This window comes from Martes martes (assembly GCF_963455335.1).
Source record: "Martes martes genome assembly, chromosome: 3".
Classification (NCBI taxonomy): Eukaryota; Metazoa; Chordata; class Mammalia; order Carnivora; family Mustelidae; genus Martes; species Martes martes.
In genome coordinates this window covers 72,373,390-72,401,261 of record NC_137890.1, presented here as the reverse complement: position 1 = coordinate 72,401,261, position 27,872 = coordinate 72,373,390, and the positions used below count along the sequence as shown (strand labels likewise).

Below are 27,872 nucleotides of genomic sequence, written 5' to 3'. Positions count from 1 at the left end.
ATATTAAATTTGTATTTTAATCATGTTTTTCTACATGAGGCCCTTAATTTTTTAAAGTTGTCATTGACAAATACTAGTTACCCGTTTTCCAGCCAGTGCCATCCTTCCCCTTTAGGGTGTCATCAACTTGAGGCACAGTCTTGACTTCCCAGCTGCGGGCTCCCTGGGGCTGTCCCAGGTGACAGCGCGAATATCCAAAGCAGCTCGGGCGCATGTTCCCTTCCACCTTCGAGAACCACAGAGCAGCCCAGTGCTCCACGGTTCAGGGAATTAAAGGTTGCTACTTTGGAATCGGATGCCTCTGTCTTGAATGAACTCCTCAGGACATGTCAAGGATTGCAAATTCACTTCCTGTCTCGACGACACATCATGGAAAGTTCTGAGCTGTGAAACAGCCTGTCCTTTTATCTTCAAAGCTTGAAAGCTCTTGGATCTAAGAAGGAAATAGCTTATTTGGGTTGAAAAAGACTATTTGATTTGAGGGTGGGTAAACACAGGGTTACCAAAAAACTAAAACCAAACAACTTTTAGCCTCATAAAAAACCCACATCATTATAAATCTGCTGGTAACTCAATGCCACCTCCAAACCAGGCATTCTGCTGTTGGAGACTGCAAATCCGGGGTACGAAATAGATGAGGAGGGATGACAGCTTATGAGAGCTTCCGATAAAATGGGTTAGGAAAACATATTTTGGGGGGGGGACCTGGGTGGCTCAGTAGTTAAGTGTCTGCCTTCAGCTCAGGTCACGATCCCAGGGTCCTGGGATCGAGCCCTGCATCAGGCTCTCTGCTCAGCAGGAAGCCTGCTTCTCCCTCTCTCACTCCCCCTGCTTGTGTTCCCTCTCTCACTGCTTTTTCCTGTCTGTCAAACAAATAAATAAAATCTTTAAAAAATTTTCTTTAAATTTTTAAAAAGCTTTAAAAAAAAAAAAAAGGAAAACATTTTGGAATAGGACCGAGAACCATGAGATAATGACAATGTGGTCCAAGATAATCTCACATGCACACACGTGTGTGTGCCCATACACACACACAGCCCACACACACATGCAGTCCACACACCGAGCAGTGTTTGCAAAGGTCACTTGCCGACTAAGTCAACAGACGTTTTCAGTAATCACCAGGGCTGGGGCAGACTCTGACTGATGAGGTTTGACCACAGTGATTTAAGGCACCATTGCTATTATTATCTGCCTATTAAATTACTAATTGTATGGCCTTGGGCAAGGTGTCCAGACTTGCTGAACCTCAGTTTTTTAATCCATGAAATGGGTTAAGTAATTCCTTGTATGCAGGATTGCTAATGAGGATTAGCACTAACACAGGGAAACATCTAGTGCAGTCCCTGGAACACAGAACCTAATACACAGTACTAATCATTACGGCTTTTGTTCTTATTTGTAAGAAGGATAGGAAGGTAAGGAATTTGAGGAAAATGAATGTCAATGTTCTTTTAAAAGGAATGTCCCAGGACTAGAGTAGTTTTACTTTAAAATGTTGCCCACAGGGTTCTATCCTTTTAGATTTTTAGGACAGAGGCGCTGTGTGTGTGTGTGTGTGTGTGTGTGTAATAAAACCCACATAAATAGCTATTTCCATATCTTTAAAAATGTGTGAAATTGCATGTTTGAAGGCAAGGATAGGGTTTCTGGTTTCCTGTTCCAAATGTAAGGAACTTGGATGTCCCCACTCCCTCCTAACTACAAGTAAAAAGCTGAACAGACTGAAAAACGAGCAACTCTTCTTGGGTCCATAGAGAGGGGAGGACACAGGGCAGACCGCTGTCCCTGCGGCTGGAGAGACATCTGGGCAATCACCGGCTGACCAGAGCGGGGACCCAGGAGCCTGTGCCAGGACTGACAAATTGCTGGAGGCTCCATCCCGATGAGTCTGAGAGTTAAAAACTCCAGGGGAACCTGGTCACAGGGGGGCCCCCCCAATATTACCCCTGGTAAACTGACTAGGTTCCCACAGTAAATATTGGAGAGAAATTCCCTTGGGTTTCCAGGAAGTAGGAGGCTAAGGAACCATTCTAAAATATCCCAGAGCACTGTTTTTCTTTAAAAAAAAAAAAAAAAAAAAACAACAACAACAAAAAAAAACAGCTCTCAGGGGAAACTAATTCACCAAAGCCTTCCCTGCTTATTATCAGAGCCTCACTGGTACGGAGAAGGGAAATATCCAACTCCAGCCCAGTCCTGCCATTCTGGTCTACCTAAAGGGAAAGGGAAAACTGAGAAACATTTGTAAAGCTCACAGTGCAGGGGACAGGCTTACTAAGAGACTGAGACCTAAGGACAGGATGACAGAACGCTCCCCCTCCCCCACACCGCACCACCACTGCACCAGAGAGCTATTACGGCAGCCTTTTATGCCCGGTACATCATGTTCAGCTATCAAGAAAAAATCACAAGGCACACCAAAAGGCAAAGAACACAGTTTGAAGAGACAGAGCAAGCATCAGAACCAGACATGGCAGGGATGTTGAAAATATCAGCCCGGGAATTTACAACAACTATGAGTAATAATAGGCTGAAGGTTCTAATGGATAAAGTAGACAGCAGGCAGGGACAGACTGGCGATGCAAGTAGAGAGACGAAAATCCTAAGAAAGAACTGAAAGGAAATGCTAGACATCAAAAACAGTGATAGAATGCCTTTGATGGGCTTATTAGTAGATGGGGCTGGATGAGGAATGACTATCTGAGCTGGAGGCTATGTCAATAGGATCCTTGGAAACCGAAAAGCAAAAAGAACAAAAGCTGAACAAAATAGAGCAGAATATCTAAGGAGTGTGGGAAATTCCAAAAGGAGGAACATGTATGTAATGGGAATGGGAAAACCAGAAGGAGAAGAGAGAGAGAAACAGAAGAAATATTTGAAACAATAATGACTGATAACTTTCCCCCAATTAATGTCAGACATTGAACAGATCCAGGAAGCTCAGAGAACACCCAGCAGAATAAATTCAAAAACAAAACAAACAAAACAACAACAACAACAAAACCCACCAGATCTCACTTTATCATTTTCAAAGTACAGAAAGTCAAAGATCATTTTGTAGAATCCTGAAAGAAGCCAGAGGTTAAAAAACAAAAACAAAACAAACAAACAAACAAAAAACTTACCCATGGGGCGCCTGGGTGTCTCAGTCAGTTAAGGATCTGACTCTGGGTTTCAGCTCATCTCAGGGTTGTGGGATCGAGCCCCATGTCAGGCTCTGTGCTCAGTGTGGAGCCTGCTTCAGATTCACTCCTTCTCTCTTAAATAAATAAAGTCTTTTTTTTTAAAAAATTCTACCTATAGAAGAACAAGGTTAAGAATTGCATCCAACTTCTCCTCAGAAACCAGGCAACCAAGAGAGTAGAGCAAAATGTTCAAAGTGCTGAGAGAAAAAACCTACTACAGTTCTGTACGTTGCAAAATTATCCTTCAAAAGCGAGGGGGAAGTGGACTTTCTCAGACAAATAAACATTTGGGTAATTTGTTGCCAGTAGACTTGCTTTATAAGAAATGGTAAGGAGGACCTGGGTGGCTCAGTCAGTTAAGCATCCGACTCTTGATTTCAACTCAGGTCGTGATCTCAGGGTTGGGAGATTGAGGCCCATGTTGAGCTTCATGCTGGGCCTGGAGCTTGCTTAAGATTCTCTCTGACCCTCCCCTGCCTTAAAAAAAAAAGGGGGGGGGGAAGAAATGTTAAAGAAGTTCTCCTGAGAGAATGAAAATAATCTAGGTCAGAAACTCAGCTCTACATAAAGAAGGAAGAGCCTTGGGGCGCCTGGGTGGCTCAGTGGGTTAAAGCCTCTGCCTTCGGCTCAGGTCATGATCCTAGGGTCCTGGGATCAAGCCCCACATCGGGCTCTCTGCTCGGCAGGGAGCCTGCTTCCCTTCCCCGCCTCTCTGCCTACTTGTGATCTCTGTCTGTCAAATAAATAAATAAATTAAAAAAAAAAAAAAAGAAGGAAGAGCCTCAAAAAAAAGAGTAAAGGAAGGTAAAATAAAAACTTTTTTCTTATTCTTAATTGATCTAAAAGATTAACAGTTTGGGGCACCTGGGTGGCTCAGAGGGTTAAGCCTCTGCCTTCGCTCAGGTCATGATCTCAGGGTCCTGGGATCGAGCCCCACATTGGGCTCTCTGTTCAGCTAGGAGCCTGCTTCCCCCTCTCTGCCTGCCTCTTTGACTACTTATGATCTCTCTCTCTCTGTCAAATAAATAAAATCTTTAAAAGATTAACAGTTTGTTCAAAATAATAATAGCAACAATGTATTTGATTGTGTATGCTTCTGTATGTCTTATGTCTGTGTGTGTGTGTATATATATATATATATATATATCTTAATGTTTGTTTAAATGTTAGTGAAATGAATGATACCAATGATACAAGGGATAGGAGGAAAGAATTGGGGTTATTTTGTTTTTACAAGGTAGTCACACTACCTGTAAAGTGGTATACTGTTATCTGAAAGTAGAATTGGATTAGTTATAAATGTTGCAAACTCTAGGATAACCACTAAAACATGCTTTTTAAAAAGCGTAATTGATATGCTAAGAAAAGAAAGAAACAGAATCATATACAATGTTTGATTAAAACCACAGGGCAATATGGAGCACCTGGGTGGCTCAGTCCCTAAGCATCTGCCTTCGGCTCAGGTCATGATCCTAGGGTCCTGGGATCGAGTCCCGCATCGGGCTCGCTGCTTAGTAGGAAGACTGCTTCACCCTCTCCCAGTCCCCCTGCTTGTATTCCCTCTCTGCCTCCTGCTTGTATTCCCTCTCGCTGTCTCTGTTAAATAATAAATAAAATCTTAAAAAAACAAAACAAAACCACAGGTCAAAAGAAATGTGGAAGACAAAAATAGGAACAAAGAACGAGGGCAAAAAATCAAAAACAATAACAAACATTATAGATATTAATCCAACTATACAAATGATCACTTGAATGTCAATGGTCTAAATCTACCAATTAAAACACAGAGATCGTCAAGATGGGACAAAAAACACAACTCAGGGCCGCCTGGGCGGCTCAGTGGGTTAAGCTGCTGCCTTCGGCTCAGGTCATGATCTCAGGGTCCTGGGATGGAGCCCCGCATCGGGCTCCTTGCTCAGCGGGGAGCCTGCTTCCTCCTCTCTCTCTGCCTGCCTCTCTGCCTGCCTCTCTGCCTGCTTGTGCTCTCTGTCTCTCTCTCTGTCAAATAAATAAATAAATAAAATCTTTAAAAACAAAACAAAACAAAACACAACTCAACTATCTCTTGTCTATAAGAAATCCACTTTAAATATGAAGACACATATAGATTAAAAGTAAATGGATAGAGAAAAATACAGCACGTTAACACTAATCAAAAGAAAGCTGGAGTACCTAGATGAATTTCAGAGCAGACTTCAAAGTAAAGAAAATTATTGGGCATAAAGAAGGGCATTACATAACGATAAAGTAGTCAATTCTCCAATAAAACATAATAATTTTTAATGTGTATGTATTTAACAGAGCACCCAGCTCACCTGAGGCAAAAATTAATAGATCTCAAGGAGAAATATATGAATCCACTATCACAGTTGGAAACTTCAACCCCTCTCTCTCAGAAATGCACAGATCCAGGAGACAGAAATCAGTAAGGACATAGTTGAACTCAACAACACGATCAACCAGCTGGATATAATTGACATCTATAGACTACTCCAGAATACAAATTTTTCTCAAGCTTATATGGAACATTCACCAAGATAAACCACATTCTGGGTCATAAAGCACACTTTAACAAACATAAAAGAATATAAATTATATAATATGTACTCTCAGGCCACAATGAAATTACACTAGAAATCAATAACAGAAAGATAACTGGAAAATCCTAAAATAAAGATCAAACAATACACTTCTAATAATACATGGGTCAAAGAAAACATCTCTGGAGAAGCTTAAAAAAAAAACTAAATACAAATGAAATAAGAATAAGAACAAAATAAGAATGAAAACACAACTTGGGAAAATTTGTGGGATGTAGTAAAAGCAGTTCTTAGAGGGAAATTTACAACACTGAACGACTCTATTAGAAAAGAAAAAAAAATCTTGGGGCAACTGCATGGCTCAGTCTGTTAAGCATGAGACTCTTGGTTTTGGCTCAGGTCATGATCTCAGGGTCATGAAATCAAGCCCTGCATTGGGCTCTGTGCTGCGTGCAGAGTCTGCTTGAAATTCTTTCCCCCTCCCCCACTCTGCTCCTCCCCTCCCCTCCCCTCCCTTCTCTCTAAAATAAAATAAATAAATAAATAAATTTTTTAAGAAGAATAAGAATGCTCTCCAATAATCTGAATTTTCACCTTTGTAAAGTAGAAAACAGAGCAAATTAAAACCAAAGTAGGCAGAAGAGAGAAATACAACAAAGCAGAAATCAATGAAACCAAAGCTGGTTCTCTGAAAAGATCATAAAATTGATAAACCTCTAGCTAGATTAAGAAAAAAGGAGAGAGGACATGAATTGCTAATATCAGAAATGAAAGAGGGACATCACTACAAATTCCATGGGAAGTAAAAGGATAATGAAGGAATACTATGAACCACTCTGGCCACAGATTTGATAACCTAGATGAAGTGGACCAATCCCTTGAAAGGCACAATCTGCCAAAATTTACACAAGAAGAAATAGATAATCTGAATAGGCCTGTATCTATTAAAGAAACTGTATCAATGATTAATAACCTTCTAAAATAGAAATCACCAGCCCCACATGGGTTCAAGGTTGAATCTACCAAATATTTAAGGAATAAATTATGCTAACTCTCTACAATCTTTTTCAATGGATAGAAGTGGAGGGAATACTTTCTAAGTCATTCTATCAGGTCAGCATTTCCCCAATACCAAAACCAGACAAAGACATTTTAAGAAAAGAAGACCATAGGGATGCCTGGGTGGCTCAGTGGGTTAAGCTGCTGCCTTCGGCTTGGGTCATGATCCCAGAGTCCTGAGATCAAGTCCTGCATCTGGCTCCTTGCTCAACGGGGAGCCTGCTTCTCTCTCTACCTCTGCCTACTTGTGTGTTTTGTTCTCTCTCTCTCTCTCTTTCTCTCCGACAAAAAAAAAAAAAAAAAAAAAACCTTAAAAAAAAAAAAAAGAAAAGACCACAGATCAATATCTCTTATGATAATAGATGCAAAAATCCTCAGTAAAACATTAGCAAATTGAATTCAAACAAGTAAAAAAGAGTTATATACCATGACCAAATGGGATTCATCCCAGGTATTCAAGGCTGGTTCAACATTCAAAAATCAATTAATGTAATTCATCACATCTAAAGACTAAAAAATTAAAGTAACATGATCATATCAAATGCAGAAAAAGTATTTTACAAAACCCAACACCCAATCTTGATAAACTCTCAGTAATAGAGGAGGAATAGAGGAGAACTTCCCCAATTTGATGAAGACTTTCTAATACAATAAGGCAAGGCAAGGCGGGGCAGGGCAGGGGAAAGGGAAGGGAAGGGAAGAAAAGGAATACGGTTTGGGAAGGAAGGCATAAAATTTCACAGATGACATGGTCATCTATGGAGAAAATCTGAAAAAATCAACAACAAAAATGTCTTTTGGAATTAATATGTTATTATAGTAAGTTTTGAGGATACAAGGCTAATATACAAAAGTTAGTTGTTTTCCTATATACCAACAATGAACAAGTGGAATTTGAAATTAAAAACGATAGCATTTGCATTAACAACAACAAAAAAAGAAAAAAAACAAACTAACAAAATATGTATAAGATCTATATGAGAAAACCTAAAAAACTCTGATGAACAAAATCAAAGAACTTAATGGAGACATATTTCACAGATAGGAAGATTTAATATTGTCAAGATGTCAGTTTTTCCCAACATGACCTCTACATTCAATGCAACCTCAGTCAAAATTTCAGGGAGTTATTTTATGGATATCAACAAACCGAATCTAAATTTGTATGGAGAGCAAAAGACCCAGATTAGCCAACATGACACAGAAGTAGAAGAACCAAGTTGGAGGACTGATGCTACCTACCTTCAAGACTTCAACAGAAATCAAGACAGTATGGTACTGGTGAAAGAGAAGATAAATAGGTCAATGTAACAGAGAGCCCAGAACTGATCTTTGACAAAGAAGCAAAGGCACTACAATGGAGCAAAAAGGTCTTTTCAACAAATGGTGCTGGAACAACTAAACTTCTACATGAAAAAAAAAAGTGAATCTAGACACAGACATTAACACTCTTTGTGAAAATGGATCGTAGACCTTAATGGAAAACACAAAACTATAAAACTCTTAGAGGATACCATAGAATAAAACCTATATAGCCTTGGGTATGGTGATAGCTTTTTAGATACAACACTAAAGATGGGATCTATGAAAGAAATAATCTGAGCCTCATTAAAACTTAACTTTCTTGCACCTAGGTGGCTCAGTCAGTTAAGTGTCTGCCTTTGGCTCAGGTCGTGATCCCCGAGTGTTGGGATCAGCCTCCCTGCTCAGGGGGGAGCCTGCTTCTCCCACTTCTCCCTCTCCTCCCAGCTTGTGCTCACTCATGCTCTCTGTCCCTATCTTTGTCTCTCTCTCTCTAAGTAAATAAAAATTTTAAAAGAAAAAGAAATGAACTTACCAAGCCATGAGAAGACATGGAGGAAACTTGAATGCGTATTACTAAGTGAAAGACGCTAATCTGAAAAGGCTATAAACTGTGTAATTAAGTTATATGGCATTCTGGAATAGGCAAAACTATGGAGACAGTAAAAAGATCAACAGTTGCCAGGCATAGGGGAAGGAAGGGAGAGATAAACAGGCAAAACACAAAGGATTTTTAGGACAGTGAAAATACTCTGTATGATATTTTAATGATGGACATTATATTGTTAAACATTTGTCCAACACAAAGAGTGAACAATAAGGTAAACTATGGGCTGTGGGTGTGTTTGACATGTCAATGTAGGTTCAATCTTGGTAAAAACTGTGCCATTCTGGTGAGTGATATTGACAACGGCAGAATACATACATGTGTGTGGAGAAGGAATATATGTGAAATCTCTGTAACTGTCTCTCAATTTTATTGCAAGTCTATAGCTGCTTTTTAAAAATTGTCTTTAAAAGAAATAAATAAAATTTTTAGGGGTGCCTGGGACTCAGTTAAGGGTCCAATTTTTGATTTTAGCTCAGGTCATGATCTCAGGGTTTGTGAGATCAAGCCCTGTGTTGGGCTCTGTGCTGGGTGCGGAACTCGCTGAAGATTCTCTCTCTCTGCTCCTCCCCCCTCCAAAAATGAATAAATAAAATAAAATGTTTAAAAGAAAAAGGATCCTTTTTGAGAAGACAGTTTATAATAAAAGCCACAGTACGAAATTATTTCTAAAGAAATGTTAACATGCTATGCCACTTATTCCAAAAATAAAATGATAGTTAAAAAATATATAGGAATCCTTTTTAGAAGTTTTTTGGTTTCCTTGTTTTAAAAAGACCAACTACAAAGCAATGGAGACTGGAAGAGAGTTTGGTCCCAAACCCTAGATTGACACAAGCTCACAGAACTAAAGCACAAAAGTTAGCTAAGAACTAAGGTAAAATAAGTTTCACACGAGCCGCATAGCTTTCGTTATTTAGCAAAAGAAGTCCATCGGTGTTTAAGGACTGGAAGGAACTGATCATAGACAAGCCTTTATGTAATAGTGATTTGATATAACAGTTTGTTACACGGATCATCTTCAGAAGTCAAGGATACAATGGATTTATGGCTCTTTGGTGGCATTTCTCTGGGGAGCTAACACAATATAGCCTGAACACCATCGGCTTTCTGGTGATGGAGTTGACATGACATGTGAGATATTTATAAATAAGGCTGACCAAATGAGAGAATGTGAGGGGGGTACAAATGTTTTGGTAGCGTCTGTTGGGTGCTGCGGACAGCCCACTGCACTCACTGGCCTCCAGTCACAGCACCCTCCTTGGTGTCTGGCTTCAGCAATTGCTTTTAATGCTCCTTCCTGTGAATTTCTGTCACCTTCTTTCTTGACACTTTCTACTACAGCCTCTTAGCTGGTGAGGTACACTGGCCTTTTATTCCTGTACTAGTTGGCACAAAGGTCGCCCAAAGTGGAAAGAAGTTTCCAATGTTACCCACGTGTTGCCTGGGCTCAGCATTTAGGAGCACAGTTTAATTAGAGAGTTGAGAGCCATCTCTGGTAATCCTTTGAACCTGTGTCCTCACTTGTGGACGAGAGATAGGAAATGAGCACTGCCCTTCCTTTACCCCCATCCCCCAGAAGAATGCGGAGAGCTTCACATTCTGTCATCTTAATTTAAAAAATGAGAGGTCATTTTTCATTTTGCAAAAATAAAATTATATTACAAATTTGAATCTTCTTTTTCAAGCCACACCTCGCTCAGACTCCCGTGTGGGGCAGGGAGAGGCACCTTCACCTCCAAAAACCACATAAGAAGAAGGGAAGGTTAGTAGGCCCTTAGGCTCTTTTTTGAAACTCATTTTGTTTATTCATTTGTTTAGTCATTCAACACAGCATGAGAGGTAGGTATTCTGACTAGCTTGTTTAAAGGAAGGCTCAGAAGTTTGGGTGGCCATGATTGAATGAAGCAAAGTTTCAAATTTCCTATGAAAATTATCCTTGCTTGGATGAAAGATCATGTCCTCCCAGGTGGATTAGAAGAGAATCAGGAAGCAGGACTGAGACTTTCCTCAGGAAATAGTTTCTTCGATGCGTCCACACACTAAAGCGCACAGTTGAAAATCCGCAGTTGTAAGGGTTAGCCTTACAAATAAAAGGTCTCAAAAAGTTTTAATATGATTTCTGTCAAATGTATGATCTTGAATGTCACCTGCTGACCCACCAAGACGAGTGGGTCATCAAATACACTCCAGGAGGTTGACCTGCTCACTGGAGTTTAGTACGTGTATCTGGATGCTGAGGAGTGTTGCCAGAAGAACCAAGAGCGTGTGGCAAAATGGCCGCAGGACCTGAACACCGGGCGCCTCTTTCTGACTATAGCTGGACTCAGGGGCTTCCTGAGAACGGTGCCAGCGTAACTCATTCACCCTAGCAGAACTTACCCTCATCTGAAGGTGACAGAACATTTAAAAATGTCATCAAATCAGAAGTTTAAAAGGAGGACTGTAACACCGTGTTATGCCAATTAGAGTTGAAATTTGCCCTCTCATTTTGTGCCTTCAAGTGATTCTAGACATATCAGGTAGTTCTTCTATACATTTTCAAGAGGAGCATCATACATGCTTCCAGAGATAGTTCCTGAGGGAACTGCTCCTGTAGAATTAAAGATAGGTGGTTGACAACATTCTGTGCCTTGTCAAAATCCTTTTTAGCCCGAATCCAATTACGAGGAAATAATCAGGCAAGTCCTAACCGAGGGCCCCTCCACAAGACAACTGATCGTCCTGATGTTTGCAACTTTCAAATAGTTCAAGAAAAAAAGTGTGTGTGTATGTGTGTGCATAGAGACGCATACATACACACAGAGATAAAGCAAATGTTGAAAACAAGTGGTGAATCTAGGTGAATGGGTTCATTGTAGGCTTCCAGCTTTTCTGTGGGTTTGAAAGTTCTTATGATACAAAAGGTGTGGTGAGGTCTCAGATTCTCTCCGCAAGACATTGGTTACACTAGTTGCCTGAGGGTAAATGGGTGGCTGGGGAAGGAGGGACATTTTTTATTGTAGCATAAACCTTTCTGCACCTTTTGAGTTTTGAACAAAAGAAAATGTATTATCTATATCAAAAAATAAGTAACGTTTCTATTTGAAAACTTCAAAAAAATAGGTGGTTGATGAATAGTAAGTTGCCAAAGTTGTAATGTTGCCAAAAGCCTGAAATTACTCCTTGGCTTTCTTAACTAAGTGAAACTAAGTGTAGCAAAGGTTGATTTTAGAATAGTTAGGACTTAGAGCACCTGCTTCTCCTGGACTGTATGAAATCATGAGCCTCCAGCCTGTCATTGATGGAGAAGAGAGCTAGAGCACGAACATCCCCCCTCTCCCCAATCCAACCTCCATTATGGAGAACCTGCAGATGTGGGAGGGGAGCGTGCGTGGACCTGAAGCAGTAACAAGCAATGGTGAGAAAACCCTGGGGAGGCAGAGGGCTGTTGCTCACCGTGGGCCAGGCTGGGTGTGGAGCCGGCAGCATGCTGCTGTGGGCAGTGTGGGACTGGAGCAGGGGGACGTTCTGGGAGTTTGAGGCTCAGCTGTCGCCGTTCTCCCACACTGCCTTGGCACGGTCAGAGCTCCCCCACTGCCACAGAAATAGACAGCCACAGCCCTGGTCTCAGGAATGTCTGCTCCCCAACCCTGCCGACCTGACGAGCAGATGAAAGGAGGGCAGAGGGCCTGACCCTGGCGCTAGAACCTTGCAACCTGGGGGCCCAGCCTCCTCCCAGGGCTGCGTCTGCCTGAGGGCCTACAGATACAGGCCTGAGGAGGGCTGTCGGTGGTAGGTGGCAGCAAACAGGGAAAATCGGAGGCCACAGTGGATTTGTGGCTTCTCTCCATGTGGGACTCCTTCCCTTCTCTCTGCTTAAGCTCACTGGGAGGAGCACGCGTGAGGGCCTGATTTTTGGCTTCTCCCTCACACACATTACCGGAGAGAGAAGCTACCAGTCTCAGAGATATATGAGCTCCCAGGCCAAGGGAGTATAGAAATCAGGTGAGCCAGGAACAAGAAGTTGTTGAACAGGAAGCATGGAGCAGCCTTTGGTGCCTGACACTCTCGAAGGGGGCAGGGAGTGATCCAAGGCCCAGAGAGACTCTCAGGACAGCAGTAGGAATTCGGGTGCCCTGTGCTACCTTCCCAGTGTGAGTGACAGAAATTTGGGGAATGATGTGAAATCTACCTTTCCCGATTTAAGGATGTCCATTGCCACCGTCGACACTGACTTGAAAGAATTAGTTCTTTGCCACCGTTATCATCGATAGCTACACACTGTGCATTGCACACTGAGATGTGGAACCGTGTCTATACAGGTCTGTGTTCGTCTCCAGCCTAAAAAGTTCCAGTGGCTTTCTATCATCAACCAAAGGAATTCAGAACGACATACAAGGCTCTGTAAATCCCGGCCCCAAACTACCTTCCCAACTTCGTCTCCTGCCGTTCTTCTCTAAATGCCTTATGACCTAACAACACAAAAATGTTCATCCCAGGATGGCAAAGAGGCTGCTTCTCTAGCACCGATCCTGTGGATCTGTTATTACTGCATGGAACCCTTGGGGAGAGCCTGCTGTGGGTGATTCGCTTGACTGTCATGGGCCCAGGAGGTGGGGGATGGCAGGACATGCTGAGATTTAATAAGCCTTCCCAGGATATTCTCCATGAAGACCATGGCCTCTCATAATTGCTTGCCTTTCAAAATGCTGCTGGAACTGCCTAGAAGGTTCTTTCCCACTCTGCCCACCAATTAAACTCCTACTCGTCCTTCAAGACTCAACTAAAGAGTAATCTTTCTTAGCGTCGTCTGTTTTCCCCTTCCAGATCCCAGCCCCTCGCCAGGATGGCCTTCTCCACACCGTGGCTGTTGATTACAGGCTCATATCACATGGTACTGGTCGTATTAGTCTACTGATCTTTCTCTCCAGCCGAGAGCTCCTAGAGGGCAGAGACCATGTTTTGCTTTTGTTTGCCTCCCCTGTGGGAATGCGCAATGCCTGTCACATAAATACCATTTAATAAATGCGTAATTAATTAATTAAATGTAAGCGTCTAACTAGCTAATTAATTATCGTGGATAATTGTATATTACAAGGATCTGTCCAGGGTGGTTCTTTGGAATTCCTGCCTGGAGGGAGGGTAAAATTCGTTTAGTCTGGCTTATCCTGGAGATGGGTCAGCATGATTTAATTACAGAATCTTGTTATGCCTCCCTCCAAACACCTGCCTGCTCTCCAGACCGAGGCTTTCCCCTGAAGGGTCCCTCGGTCTCCTTCTTGGCACCGAGACTGCCTGCCTAGCAATGCTGGCCAGTGCCAAGCAGTGAACGTGTCAGATGCTAAAGATATGCTTTTTGAATTTCCTCCTAGACCCAAAGGATGACTTTGTCCTGTGGAGGGAGACGTCATATTCTGAGGGCAGGGGGAAAAAAAAAAAAAAAAGCTGGGCTGTTGGACCATCCAAAATGTAATATTTCCAGTATAAAACTGAGCTTCTGGGGGCTGGGGCTTCATGCAGAGGCAGCCCAGGACTCCAGGCACCCTTTGCGAGCTCCTCGATCACCTCCCCTATGCTTCTTCACCTTCTCCAGGGGCTTCTTCCACCTGGAATTCTCCATCCCACTCCCACTCACCCTCACACCTACCTGCCTTTTAAAACTGAGCTGAGGCATCATCTTCCCGAGGACACTCCTTTGATCCCTCCCGGCCCCGACCGCTGCCAGGCCCCACACAGCACTGGCCCCTCCCTCTGTCTCTCACAGCACCTGTCTCTTGATCGTGCTATTTCTGGGACTGAGTCTGCACAGATCCCAGCTGGGAGGCCAGGACAGGTTGGGACAAAGAGCTGGGCCCTCTCATCATCATCATCAGCGACAGTTGTAGACAGCACACCCAGAGGCCGCACAGACAGGCACGTGCGTGTGGCACTGCAGACTTGGGAAGGGGCGCGGTGCGGTCCTGCTGTGTGCTGACCTGGCGTGCAAGCCGGCAAGTGAGGCCCGGGAAGGGGGTGGGGAGCAGAGCTCTCCAGGCAAGGCAGCCACAGAATGTGGCCTTCGGGTCACACTCGGGAATCTGCTGTCAATGGCAGTATGCAGCCTGAGAGCACTTCTTTCTTCCCTTTCTGCTACAGAAAAAAACACAACTTGGAGCTCAGGAATACCACAGAATAATTGAGGTCTTCCTGCAAGGAATGCAGGCATCCTTCGCAGGGTGGAGAGGCCACCAGTGGTTAAGAGAGAGTGATAACACTCGGCCCCGGGACATCCAAAAGAGATCCGGAGCCCAGCGCTGTGACCGGCAGGCCTCCGGCACAGAGACACCATTCAAAAGAGCTTTGGAGCTAAGATCTCGGGTCAGTTGACAAACAGGATTAAGAACTAGAGAAAAGGGCACCAACTTTGTAGGCATTTCTTCCATCACTGTTCTTCAAGAGGCATCTGCTTCGGGAGTTAATATTAAGTTCATATTTTTTAGAAAAGAGAACTCTTTTTAAAAATCACAGACAGAAAAGTGTCCCTAATTCCCTCCTCCTCCCTTGAACCTGGTTTTGATTTTAGCCTTCCGGTTCAGGCTGGGTGGCCGGCACACTAAGCACAATGCAATAGCGGCACGCCTAAAATTGCAGAAGCTGGGTTTCCGAAGCTGGCTTAGCTTTGAAAGATTAACTTAGCAAACGAGCAGGCACATTGCCCTGACAATGTGCTAGGCCCTCTTCTAAATGCTTTAGATGAATTCATTGAGTCTTCCCAGCTATCCTGTAAGTTAGCTACTCTGATGATGTCTATTTTCCAGATAAGGAACTAGAGGCAGAGAGAGGTCACGGACTTGCTTCAGGTCTCCGAGCCAGGAGAGAGAAGGTTGGTATTTGCTGCAAGGCCCCAGGATGCACACTTTTAACCGCGGTGATATCCCACCCTCAGCATAAAAGCCACAGAGTGAGGTGGGCAGGACACATAGGAGGGTCGCCCCTATCACAGGAGGGCTATGGAGAGGCTAAGTTGGATTTGGGGGATGATTATTCATGGATGGGGATGAACGAGGGGGAAGGAATGAGAAGCTGAAGCACCCAGTGCAGGCTCTGGCCAAAGAAGCTATTGCCTGGGTGGGTGACAGGGATCCACATGGATGATCTGAGAAAATGTCAATGTCAAAACTAGAGAAATCCAAAACACAAGCAAAAGCTGAGATGAGCCCTAACACTGAGGATATAAATGAGTGTAAAAAGCCAATGAGAGGTCAAGAGACCAGCACAGATAAAAGACAAGGAGATGAGATCCCATGTGGACAGGCACTGGGGTGGCCCAGTTGGAGCCATCTGGTGTGTGGTTGATGCCGTCACCCGAAGGCCACAGGGTCAGGCTGTGAGGAGGCAGCCTGGCTCAGGGAGTGCCATGATTGATAAAATGACCACTGGCACTTGAAGTCTGGCCACCAGTAGTGAAAATGGACCCACAGAAAGGACTAGGATTGGCACCTCACGAGCAGGAAAGGACTGGGCTGGGAGGCCATGGTTCTGGGCTTTTCCCTCAACAGCCCCAAGGGATAATCTCCCTTCTGCAGTCACAGTCTTGCTTGCTCTGGCCTTACTTGCTGAGGGTGCTGATGACTTAGGGCAAACCTGCCACCATGTCACGTTCTATAAATTCTGGCCACTAAGCAGATTCTAAGCTATAAAACAAGGGCCCACAAGTCATTAGCAACCTACCAGTGATCTCATAATGTTACTGTGGAGATTTGCTAAGTACATAATTTCCTTTCCAACTACCGAGCATCATAATGATACAACCAAGAAAGATGTCTATTTATTCCTGGCCGGTCTCCCTCAGATTTACATTCCAATCATGAGATGGGACTTGTCACTGCATTTCAATGCATTACTTAATCAAACAGTATGCTGGTTGACCCCAGTGTGTCTTAAAGTTGGGATTATTTATGGATATGGTTTCTTGTGTAAGGTCACTGTGGAGTCTAATCTACATATGTCTCTCAGGAGAGTTGGGAAGTTATTTGCATAAGAACCCCTAGGTTTCTTGGAAGGGTCTACAAAGAGGACATTTAGGACCCAGCTACCCAAGGGGATAACTCTAGCAAAAACCCCAAAGGGGAGCACTTTGGAAAAGCAAGCTTTCACACCACCCCAAGGCAAGAGTGAGCCAGCCAACACTTGCTCTGCCTCAGGGGGGCATCTCTGTTGGTACAATCTACCACCATAGCACTAATAGCCACAGGCTCTCAGTTCCTCTGAGGCCCTTCCTAGAGATGGGGGTTTTCTTGTGAGCCAGACTTCAACTACGTTTGGTTCAAAACATTTTAAGCACCTCCTGGGGCAGGGGAGGGAGAGGTGGGAAGGCAACACCAGTAGGTGTGATTCCTGTCTTTAAAGGCTCTTATGGTTCAGTGAGAAAGAGAGTGTGCCACGGTTTATCTTTTATCTTCCTGCTTTCTGTCTTCCTGGTGGCTGGAGCCTTCCATCATTATGTAATTACCTTTTTGTCTCTAGTAATTTTCTTTGCTTTGAAGTCTACTTTAACCAGACGTTAACATAGCCACTCCTGTTTTTTGTGTTATTACTACTATTATTATTATTAATGTTTGCATGGTATCTGTTTCTATTCTTTTACTTTCAACCTACCTACCGGTTATATTTGAAGTATGTTTCTTGTAAACAACATATGTTGGACCATTTTTAAATTCACTCCTTCAATTTCTGTCTTTTGTTATATCTAGACCATTTACATTTTAGGTTAACTGTTCATGCATCCGAGCTTAAATCGGCCACTTCATTATTTTGTTTGTTTCCTCTGTTTCTAATTCCACTATTTCTCTTTTCTTACCTTCCCCTGCATTACTTGAGCATGTTTTAGGATTCCACCTTGATATATTTGTAACATTTTTAAATATCCTGTTCTGCGTCATTTTCTCAGTGGTCACTATAGATAAAACAATACACATACAAAACTTATTGCAGTTTACAGTATCAGCATCAACTACTTGTGAGTGATGGATAGAAACCTTCTTTCCATTTTGGTCCCTCTACACTCCCCATTTTAAAAATAAACTTTTCTTTTTCTTTTTCTTTATTTTTTTAAGTAGGCTCTCCATCCAGCGGGAGCCCCACAGAGGGCTTGAACTCATGACCTCAAGACCAAGACCTGAGCTGAGATCAAGAGTCAGACATTTAACTGACTGAGCCACCCAGGTATCCCGAAAATATACTTAAGAATTTTCTCCACATATATTGAACACTACAACAGATGGTGTTAGAATTTCTGCTTGAAACTTCTTACATGTTTAAGAAACTCAAGAGAAGTCAGTCTATTTATCACCCCCCTTTTTTTTTTAACTCATTCTAATGTTCTTTCTCCCTTTTCTGATCCAAACTTTCTTCTGTTATCATTTCCTTTATGTATGACAGTTTTTTTCTTTCAGTTCTTAAAAAATGCTGTCATTTTCTTTTGGTCTTCATGGTTTCAGATGAGAAATCTGCTGTTATTTGAGTTAGTGTTCTCCTATACATGATGCATTGTTTCTCTCTGGCTGCTTTCAATATCCTTTTTTTTTTTTTTTTTTTTTTGGTCTCTAGTTTATAAAAGTTTAACAATGATGTGTCCTATCATGGGTTTCACACCACTTGGGTTTATCCCATTTAGATATCACTCAGAGTCTTGAAACTGTAGATTTATAGCTTAACCCCACTGCCTTCCCAGCAAAAGTGGGGCACTAACTCCCACTGGCCCGTTGCCTCCAAGAGCCCCACAGATCCCTGGCAGTGGGGAAGCTGAGGGCTCCTTCACACTGCTTCTTTGCTGCAGGACTGGGGTAGCAGCTCAGCAACTTGCTGGCCATCCTGACACTGGGGAAAAGGAAGAGGGGAATCAGCATGATAACTAGCCTCCTACATCACTCTGCCTCTCTAATTCCAAGTAAGAGTCAGGCTCAACTACTTACTGGACTCTACTGATACTACCCAGGGAAACGGGAGCACTGCCTGCTTTCCCTGAGCACAGACTAGAAGACCAGCTACTCACTTGGCCCACAGACCACTTCCTGTGGGGAATTATGGCACCACCTCCTTCTACCAAGTCGGAGGTGGAAGATTACAAAGACGCCTGCTTAGCCCTACTGGGCAGGGGGCTGGAGCACTACTGCCGCTTCTGTGGAGCGGCGGGTTGTGGAAGATCAGCTCCCTGTTCAGCCCTGCTGAAACTCTGGGGGCAGGGTTCTTCTACTGGTGTTTGGCTGGAGCAGGGCGAGTATTGCCAAAAAGGATTTCTGTTGCTAGGTGACCCCTTTCTTGGTCTTTTAGCTATGGGGAAGAAGCTTTTCTTTAAGATTCTTTTGCTCTGCGCCTGTTGGAGATTCCAGGTTGGAAGCTTCTGTAGAGCCCTGTCCAAAATATATAGAAAGCAATAAAAAAACCCCAGGGGACCCACCACTGTGCTGTTCCTCAAGTCCCGAGGCCCCTGGAAGTCTGCCTTCTACTCTCTTTCAGAATCTTCTTATGCTTATTTGTTTTGTTATGTCCATGGCCCTTTAGTTGTGCGAGCGAGGAGCTGGGAGGAATGGGCTACTTCATCTTGGCTGTAACAGGAAGTTGGACTATACTTGGCATGTTTGGGAGAGGTCAGATAGGCTGCAAGAGGCCTACAGTTCCCTTTTGGGTTACAGGCAATCAGAGTTCCTTCATGACCAAGTGTGGTGGGGAAGAAAAAGAAGCCAGTGAGATTGCCAAAAGGTTGCTGTGACATGGAAGGACAAGCTTGTATTGCTTTAAACATAAAGCCTTTCCCACAAATTAAAACTAAGTAATGAGGGGCACCTGGGTGGCTCAGTGGGTTAAAGCCTCTGCCTTTGGCTCAGGTCATGATCCCAGGGTCCTGGGATGGAGCCCCCCATTGCATCGGGCTCTCTGCTCAGCAGGGAGCTTGCTTCCCTTCCTCTCTCTCTGACTGCCTCTCTGCCTACAGATCTCTGTCTGTCAAACAAATAAATAAAATCTAAAAAACAAAAACAACAAAAAAAAAACTAAGTAAAGTAATGATCCAAGAGCCTTGCACTTTGAACCAGTTTCCAAACATAAACTACAGACTTTACAGAGCACAGCTCACTTTCCCATGTTGGATGGATACATTTGGTTACTGTTATTATCCCATAGGCTACCCAAAGTACTTAAAAAAAAAAAAAAAAAAAAAAAGAGCCCACCACGAGCACCATAATAAGTAAGCCAACATTTCTAGACCCTAAATTCTAACATTTCTTAACTGTGGCTTTTAAGACATTGTCTTCAAAAGCCCTTTATGAAGCGTAACGTACACAAGGCTCTGTGGTTGTGCCCAGGCGTGCTGGAGCACCATGCGTGGTTAATTTAAATGGGCTTTCCGGGGAATGTGGTGGAAGAAACCAAATTGAGAAGCTGTCCATTGAAAAGGAAGACTTTGATATGCTGCAAGGAACAGTGACTTTTGTCCCCAATTTCTGACATCTCTTTTAACATGAAGTTTTAAAACATCTGTTTCTGAAGCCGAGCAGGAAATCTCTAAGCAGCCATAATTCTTCGGTTGTGTCACATGGCAACTACAGGCTGTCTGCATTTTTTTTTTAATCCTACCAGGAAATCTTTCTTTTTCCTTTTAAACGAGTTCAAAGCAGAGCATTTAATGGGCATTTAGATGTAGGGAGAGTTTGAGAGGCCACTTTTACAAATGGTGTCATGAGATGAGTCATGGTCAAGGATGCAATTCTGCTTCTGGCAGGGTTATGAATGGGGCTGCTTTCTTAGCAAGCCAGAGGCAGGAGAGAGACCACCTGATTCTGTGTCAGTGTCACAGAAAAGGCAAATTGCAACTGTTATTTGTCAGGTACCTCTCTTCTGGGCACCTCTTTGAAGCAAGAATGACTGTTCTGGCCCTTTGTTTGAATGAGTGGCTTTTGGAACTGTGTTTCCAGTCTCCGTGACAGTGGCTTATATCGCTTCAGCGGCTGTGGATTAGACAGAGAAGGTGTGTGGGTATGTGTGCTTGTGTTTGCCTATGCAGCTGGCGGGGGTGGGGGGAGGGGGTCAAAGTAGTGTTTTTTTTCCTTGATGAAATATATGAAGTGCCATATGGTAGAGCAACCTGAGAATACCAGGTGTGCCCACATCAGAATCTGATGTGCTGTTACCATGGAGACGTTAGCTCCCTCTGCAATGCAGGGCTTCTGTTCCCACCCAACCCTCCCCGCCCCCCACCAGGAGCTTACGTGTCCAATAGGAGCAGGTGCTCTGACATACAAAAGAAGTAAACCTTGAAAGCAAGCCTTTAGCAATTGCTGATTTCTTTTTCCTTGATTCTTCCTAGAGTTTTCTCCCTCTCTACTCATGGCTCCTACTTGAGCCCAAGGCCTTGGCAAAATAGTAACAATAGTGATATTTGTTAAGACAGTACTTTGTGTTATACGTATAGTATCTGCCCTTTTAGAAGAGAAAACCAAGGCTTCAAGAGAATAGGAGATTTTATACCGAAGTCTTAAATCTCATAAATAAGCTGTCCAAGATAGAACGTGAACCCAGATCCATCTGACTTCACTCTGTGCACTTAACTTCCTGCCAGTGATGAATTCATTACATCTGGAGTATACCTTTTCAAAGAAGCATCAAACTTTTTTGCCCTGGCTGGGCTTTTCTAAGTAAATGCCCAAAGTACTCAGCGATGGGAAGAGACCAAGAGCTGAGAAGCAAAAGAAAAAGGATATGAAGCTCCTGAGGGTTTTAGAAGAGCCAAGTAGGGACTTACTAACAGGACATACCACAACCACATTGGGAATGAATAGCTAAGACTTACGGAACATCTGTATGTGTCATTCATTCTTTCATTAAATACATATTAAGTCCTACTTTATGCCAAGCACTGTTCTGAGTCCCGAGGATGCAGCAGTGAGCAAAACAAATGGACAAAAACCCCTCCTTGGGGGGACTCCCTGGGCTCCCCAGTCTGTGTCTGTGTCAGGCATTTGGCTCTGGGAACTTGGAATGGGGTAAACCACGGTCCTTACCCTGAAGTTTAAGAAGCCAAGACAGATGCACAAGAACTGAAGTGTAATGCACTGTGATAGGTATGGAGAGAGTACAACGTGCTGTGAGTGGTGGATGTGGGTGGTTCCATGGTTTTTCTCACTAGCTTAGATGACTGAGGCCCTCAAGAGATCCCAGATCCATTGACCTGCCTGGAGGTCCTCTGGGGGCCTCATGACAACTTCTAGGAAGTCGGAAGCCCCTCAGGTAACACCTACTGGCAAAAGCCTTTGTCATGTAGTGACCTTTATATCAGGTCTCCCTAAGTTGTGCAACAAGCAATTGATGAACTATAGGATTTTACAGCTGTTTCTACCTCATTTCATTTCTTTACATTTCATTTTGCTCATTCCAGCTCTTCCTTCCACTTACTAAGCTCTTTTTAAATGTTTCAATAATCTTCAATATAATCTGTCCTTCCCAGCTTTGGTCCATCTACAAATTTGATGTCTTCAGCTTCAGCTTCTACCAAAACATCGGAGAACAGGGTTATGTACAAGGTCCTTTGGCATGGTATTAAGCCTTCTTTCTAGTCCAGCACAGACCTACTACTTAATGCCCTTTGACAGAGTCATTCTATTAGCCAAGAACCCATGTAACTATCATTCAGGTTTACTTTTTCTACCTTGTCCATAAGGACATGGTTGGAGATGTTGCCAAAAGTCTTGGAAAAGATCCTTCTTCCATCCTCAAAGGCACATTACACACACACACACACACACACACACACACACACACACACACACCCCTCTACCTTGATAGAAGGTTGGGGACATTGCAATCACTTTAAAATTCCAAATGAAAGATGAGAATACCCAACTATCTGGCTCTAGCCAGCCTAGTAAACTCAGGCCTGTTGTTTACACTTGGGTTTTGTTGCAATGGTGCCAAACTGTCAGTCAAACACAAATGAAATGTTACCAGACAACTGTCCCATTTTGTTTTATTAATTTCTGAGTAGACAGGCATGGTATCAGAGCAACACATAAACAAAGTTCAGTGTTAGCATTAAATAAAACTTAGAACAAAGCAAATCTAACACATTTTAATGAAATGCACAGCCATGATTGTGCCGACTGGTAATTAAATAGGAGTGATAAGACATCCACAAAAATTGAAATAACTTTCTTACACAGTAAAAAAATCCCTGGGGTGAGAGGTAGGTAAAGAGAGGTCCTAAAAAAGGAAGACGGGAAAAGGGAAAGGGAATGAGGACCACCTAGTAAGATCAGGTTAAGAGTGGGTTTTGCCCTTCTTTAAATCAAGCAATTCCAAGCACTGTAGTGCTTCCAGTCCCTGGAGGTGGCTGAATTTACAAGCTAGGAATTTGGACAGGGAGAGGAGAGTCTAAGAATATCTGTTTGGTTCTTCAAAAAGAAACCAAAGAATTTAAAAAACCAAATCAACTAAAATCAACCAAAGCTGATTCTAGGAGGACTACTAAGATACAAAGGTGAAAGACAGTGCTTCCTTCAAGAATGGCAAGCAACAAGAGAAACACAGGCTTTCCTGCACAAGAGTTCTTTACCAGTGAAGCGAAGAAATAGATGATTCAATTAAAATCATCCAGGAAGCGTTTTAAAAATTCATACACCTAGATCACTCCAAAGCCCACAAAATCAGGATCTCAAGGGAGGGTGTTTAGGCACGTGTATTTTTATTTTTATTATTTTTTTTTTTAAAGATTTTTTATTTATTTATTTGTCAGAGAGAGAGAGAGAGAGGGAGAGAGAGTGAGCGAGCATAGGCAGAGGGAGAAGCAGGCTCCCTGCCAAGCAAGGAGCCCAATGCGGGACTCGATCCCAGGATGATGGGATCATGACCTGAGCCGAAGGCAGCTGCTTAACCAACTGAGCCACCCAGGCGTCCCGGCACGTGTATTTTTAAAAGCTCCCCAAATGGTTCTGACAATTACCCTAATTGATTATCTGGAACTTTGATGTATATCAGTTTTGCACCTAGGGGTGATTCAGAATTGCTGCCGAGGGAAAGAAAAGATTGGGGAGGGCAAGCTGAGGACGTAAATTACACCAAGTGCCACAAGGTCAATACACGAAATAAAATGTAGTCAGGCTGCTTTCCTACCACCTACCACCTAAGGAAAGGGCACTCGGACTGACCCGGCGGATGTGGTGATGGTTTGTTTTGATGCAACATGAACGGGCCGAGTGGGATGTCAAAACATGAGGTTTTAGAAAACCCGAGAGAACTGGGCACTCGAGTCACAGGGATAAAATGTTGTAGGAGGTGAAAGGAAGAGAGAAAACAGAAATGGGCCTTTTCAAAATCTAATCAGACTAATCTTGCCTCCAGTCGCCACATGCCACAGCAGTTTCCAATTAACTCCCTTTCAGTCGGTCCCTTCCTCCTCCTTCCCTTCACTGTCATACAGGTGGAAACTGTGAGTTGGGGGAGGGGGTGCTCTTTCCACCCTACGTGCCGTTTAACCTCCACCCTACCTGGCGCTTTGTGACCTGTGTTGTCTAAGTCACCGAGAAATGCAAACACACTTAAATTGTTCTGGTCACAGTTCTGAGAGATTTTAGAAGGGCTGACTGAGGTTTGTACAGTCATTCACCTCTAGGTGCTTGCCTGCGGGCTTCTCCTCAGGGAAAGGAGTACACTGTACATGAAAGGCTCCCTGGGGCACACAAGCCATCATCCCACTTATTTGTCGTCCTATTCGTCAGCCTCTCGTGAAGCAAGCACTTTTGTCTCCCCCATGACCATCCCAGCCCCAAAGGACTGGAAGCATCTATTTTGCCTCTTTCTGTTGTCTCCCAACTACGGTCCTCTGCCCAGGAGCTCTTCCAGTCACTGCCAACTATTTTATCACGTTCTCATTGGTCACTGACCTCAGAACGTGAACTCTCTGAAGAGCAGAAAGGGGTGCTGGGAAAGTCAGTGGCTGAAGAAAAGTCCGCAGTTCCCACAGGCAGTGCTGGGTTATTTTTATCAGGTGAGCGCCACGAGGACATTAGAAGCCCGCGGAATACCCACGGCACAGCTCGCCCTGTTTCATGTCTCCAGCATCAGGAGTCACCCACCTACTGTTCCCCCGCACAAAGGCTGGAAGGAAACATACCGCGTACTACATACAGGTTTTATTTTAAATCAAATAAGCACAGGGTGCAGACTATTTATAAAACAGAGACACGATCTGCCTTGGCAGGAACTGTGACTTACTATAGTGCTGAAGGGCTCCTGGTGCTCTGCTGAGGCTACACAATAAATTTAAATAGGTTGCCTCCAACACAAAGGTGGCTAGAAGAAAAATGGATAGAAAACCAAATTAGTTTTCGTTCTAAGATTGACCACTCAGGTTCTGTTTCATTTCTTGGTCTCTCAGATGGGGTACGATTTTAGGAACAATGAAGGTGTTTTCTTTTACAATTAGCAAAGCGGCAATTCCTGTCTAACATTTTTCACAAGTGGATGTTGCGAAGAGAGTACTGTGGTCAAGTCCTGCCATGTGATCTTGGGCAAATCACCTCAGCAGGCCTCCGTCCTTTGACAAGAAAAATAAGAGCACAAGACAAGGTCTCTAAATGTCCACTCCACCCTAAAGCTGTCTGGCTTCCCAATTCCAAAGCTTCCAAATAAGAAAAAATGAGAATTAAAAGCAGGAAGCCAGGGACGCCTGGGTGGCTCAGTTGGTTAAGCGGCTGCTTTTGGCTCAGGTCACGATCCCAGCGTCCTGGGATCGAGTCCCACATCGGGCTCCTTGCTCAGCAGGGAGCCTGCTTCTCCCTCTGCCTCTGCCTGCCTCTCTGTCTGCCTGTGCTCACTCTCTCTGACAAATAAATAATAAATAAAATCTCTAAAAAAAAAAAAAAAAGGATTTAAAAAAAAAGCAGGAAGCCAAACTGAATAGTCCAGTCACCCCCCGTGCTGAGGAAGTGTGAGGTGGATGGTTGCATGGGTGGATGGACGTCACGGTGGCAGAGTATATCATTGTTCCCAATTATTCAATCTCTTCCCTGGAAGAGGATTATACATCTCTACCTACTGCCATGGGACACCTTGGGATGAGAATAGTATTTGACAGTTGCACTGACAATGGCTTTGTGACCAATGGAACACAGAAGTAATGCGCACACCATCAAAGGTTAAGAACTTTTGAATGCTTCTGAGCCCTCTTGCTCTTTCCCCTATGTCATGACGATAGGGGGGCTACTGAAGGCATCACGGATGTCAAAATGAAGACAATGCAGGGAGCAGAATCGCAGCCAAAGAAGAGCTGCAGATGACATAGCTACATGGATAAGAAATACAAGCCACCAAAATGTTGGGTTGCTTCATTATCTGTCTTACCCAGAGAAAGCTGACTGATCCACCACCCACCACTGGACATATCTGATAAAGACCCGAGAAATGACAAGTATTGCTTAGCTATCACGTACTGTGAGAATGGAAGCTCCTGGCCATAGTAGCTTTCCAATTCAGGTAGCACCAGGGATGCCGGACATATAAAACAATTCAAATACGTAACGCCAGCTGCCTTCCACAGGATTCTGGGGATGGCATGACACTGCCATCACGGCTATGCCCTCAACTCACCATATATCTGACTGGAGTCCAATGTGACAGACAGAGACCTTGGTCTTACCATTACTGCCTGATTGATAATTCCTTTAGGTCTATGGGAAACCTTGATCCTGGAGCCAAGTCACGGAACCTGTGATATCTCATGGTAGTTCTCCATTCACAGAGGTCTGTGCTTATATTTTCTGTGGTTGTTCATCTAATGAAAACACATTCTTTAAAAATTTCTCAAAGAACAAATGGATTCTCTAGCACAGTATGAGAAACACCAGATTCAATGATCTGTAAGGTCCCTTCCAACTCTGAAATAGGTCAATCTTAAAACATTAACTAATCCGGACATAATTTTCCTCACCATTTCACAGGTGAATATCATATCTATTAGTGGCACACATCAACTTGATGCAGCAAATTAGGGCAGAAAAACAGGTGAATTTTCCAAATGAATAGACAACATAATTTAGGTAAAATGAACATGGTTATGAGGGAAACCTGTCCTTACTAAATCAGACTTTGTTCAGAAAGTAATGTGTTTGTTACTTTAAGAAGAGAAAAAAAATCAGAACTAATTAGATTTACAATCTGTGAACATAGTCAAAATAAAGAGCTCAAATCTATTTTTTTTCATTCCTATATAGCCTGAGGGCAATAGCCAAAAGAAATTACTATTAAGTGTGAGTAATGCAAAATAGATTGTGTGCGAATTTCAATCTGAAATGTGTGAATTTAATATACAACTGTAAATTAAGAAGTGCCTTTTGATTTACAAAGTAGGCTTCGTTCATATGTAGAAAAAATTCTACCCTACAGACACCTCCAAGACAGACTAACAGACTGCACGTAAACCTGGAAAAACAAGGGGGGAATTCTATAGCCCTGGGAAGCCACAGGGACTGCAGAGCTGTGCCACAGCCATGACACACCCACATCAGACAGCCGGGAGAGGAGCTCTGTTGCTGGGTCTCCACAGCCAGCTGTGGCCAGGGCAGCCACCATCCCAGTAGAGAACGCAGGCAAAGCTGTTTATCAACACCACAATAACCGGGAATCAGAATCAGATGCCTTGAAGCCACATGGAAATAAAAGAAAATGAAATTTGTATTTACCGAGGCCATGTCCATAGACCAGACATCCAGTTTTGCTCTTGGCTTTCTGCTTAGGAGCGGATTTCAAATTCAAGCTTTGCCACCATCCTGCAGTGAACAGGTTTGTTCACATCCATGTTCCTCTGGATGGTTTTGCTTACAGGGTCACAGTGAGGAATGATTCTGGTATGATACAGGTTCTCCTGGCCCACTGGGGATGGGAGAACCTACAACATACCAAGTACAGGAAGCAACGATTACACCGCTCCCTACTCTCACAGAGCTCACCGTGAGTGAGGAAACAGCAAGTTAAAGACCTTGCTCTGATAAAAGGCAAACCATGACTCAGATACAGGTCACCAGGAAGGAGATGACGGCTATGTCTATCTGGTTAGTGTTCCTGCCCTTGCCACTTGCCAAACTCCTCTTCATGCTTCAGAACATGGCTGACATCATGTCCTCTGTGAAGCCTTCTTTGTCCTTTTCCTCCTCCACACCACTTCTCAGT

The 27,872-nt window shown here is 43.4% G+C and overlaps 1 long non-coding RNA gene across 1 annotated transcript; it reads right to left on the bottom strand.

The window, feature by feature from the left end:
• On the bottom strand, positions 1-27,659 carry LOC308339991. Its single transcript, XR_013966576.1, has 4 exons — positions 27,386-27,659; positions 24,921-24,998; positions 3,129-3,665; positions 1-433 (listed from the first exon to the last, which is right to left on the bottom strand). It is a non-coding gene; the product is annotated as an uncharacterized lncRNA (long non-coding RNA).
• Positions 27,660-27,872: the final 213 nt, after the last annotated feature.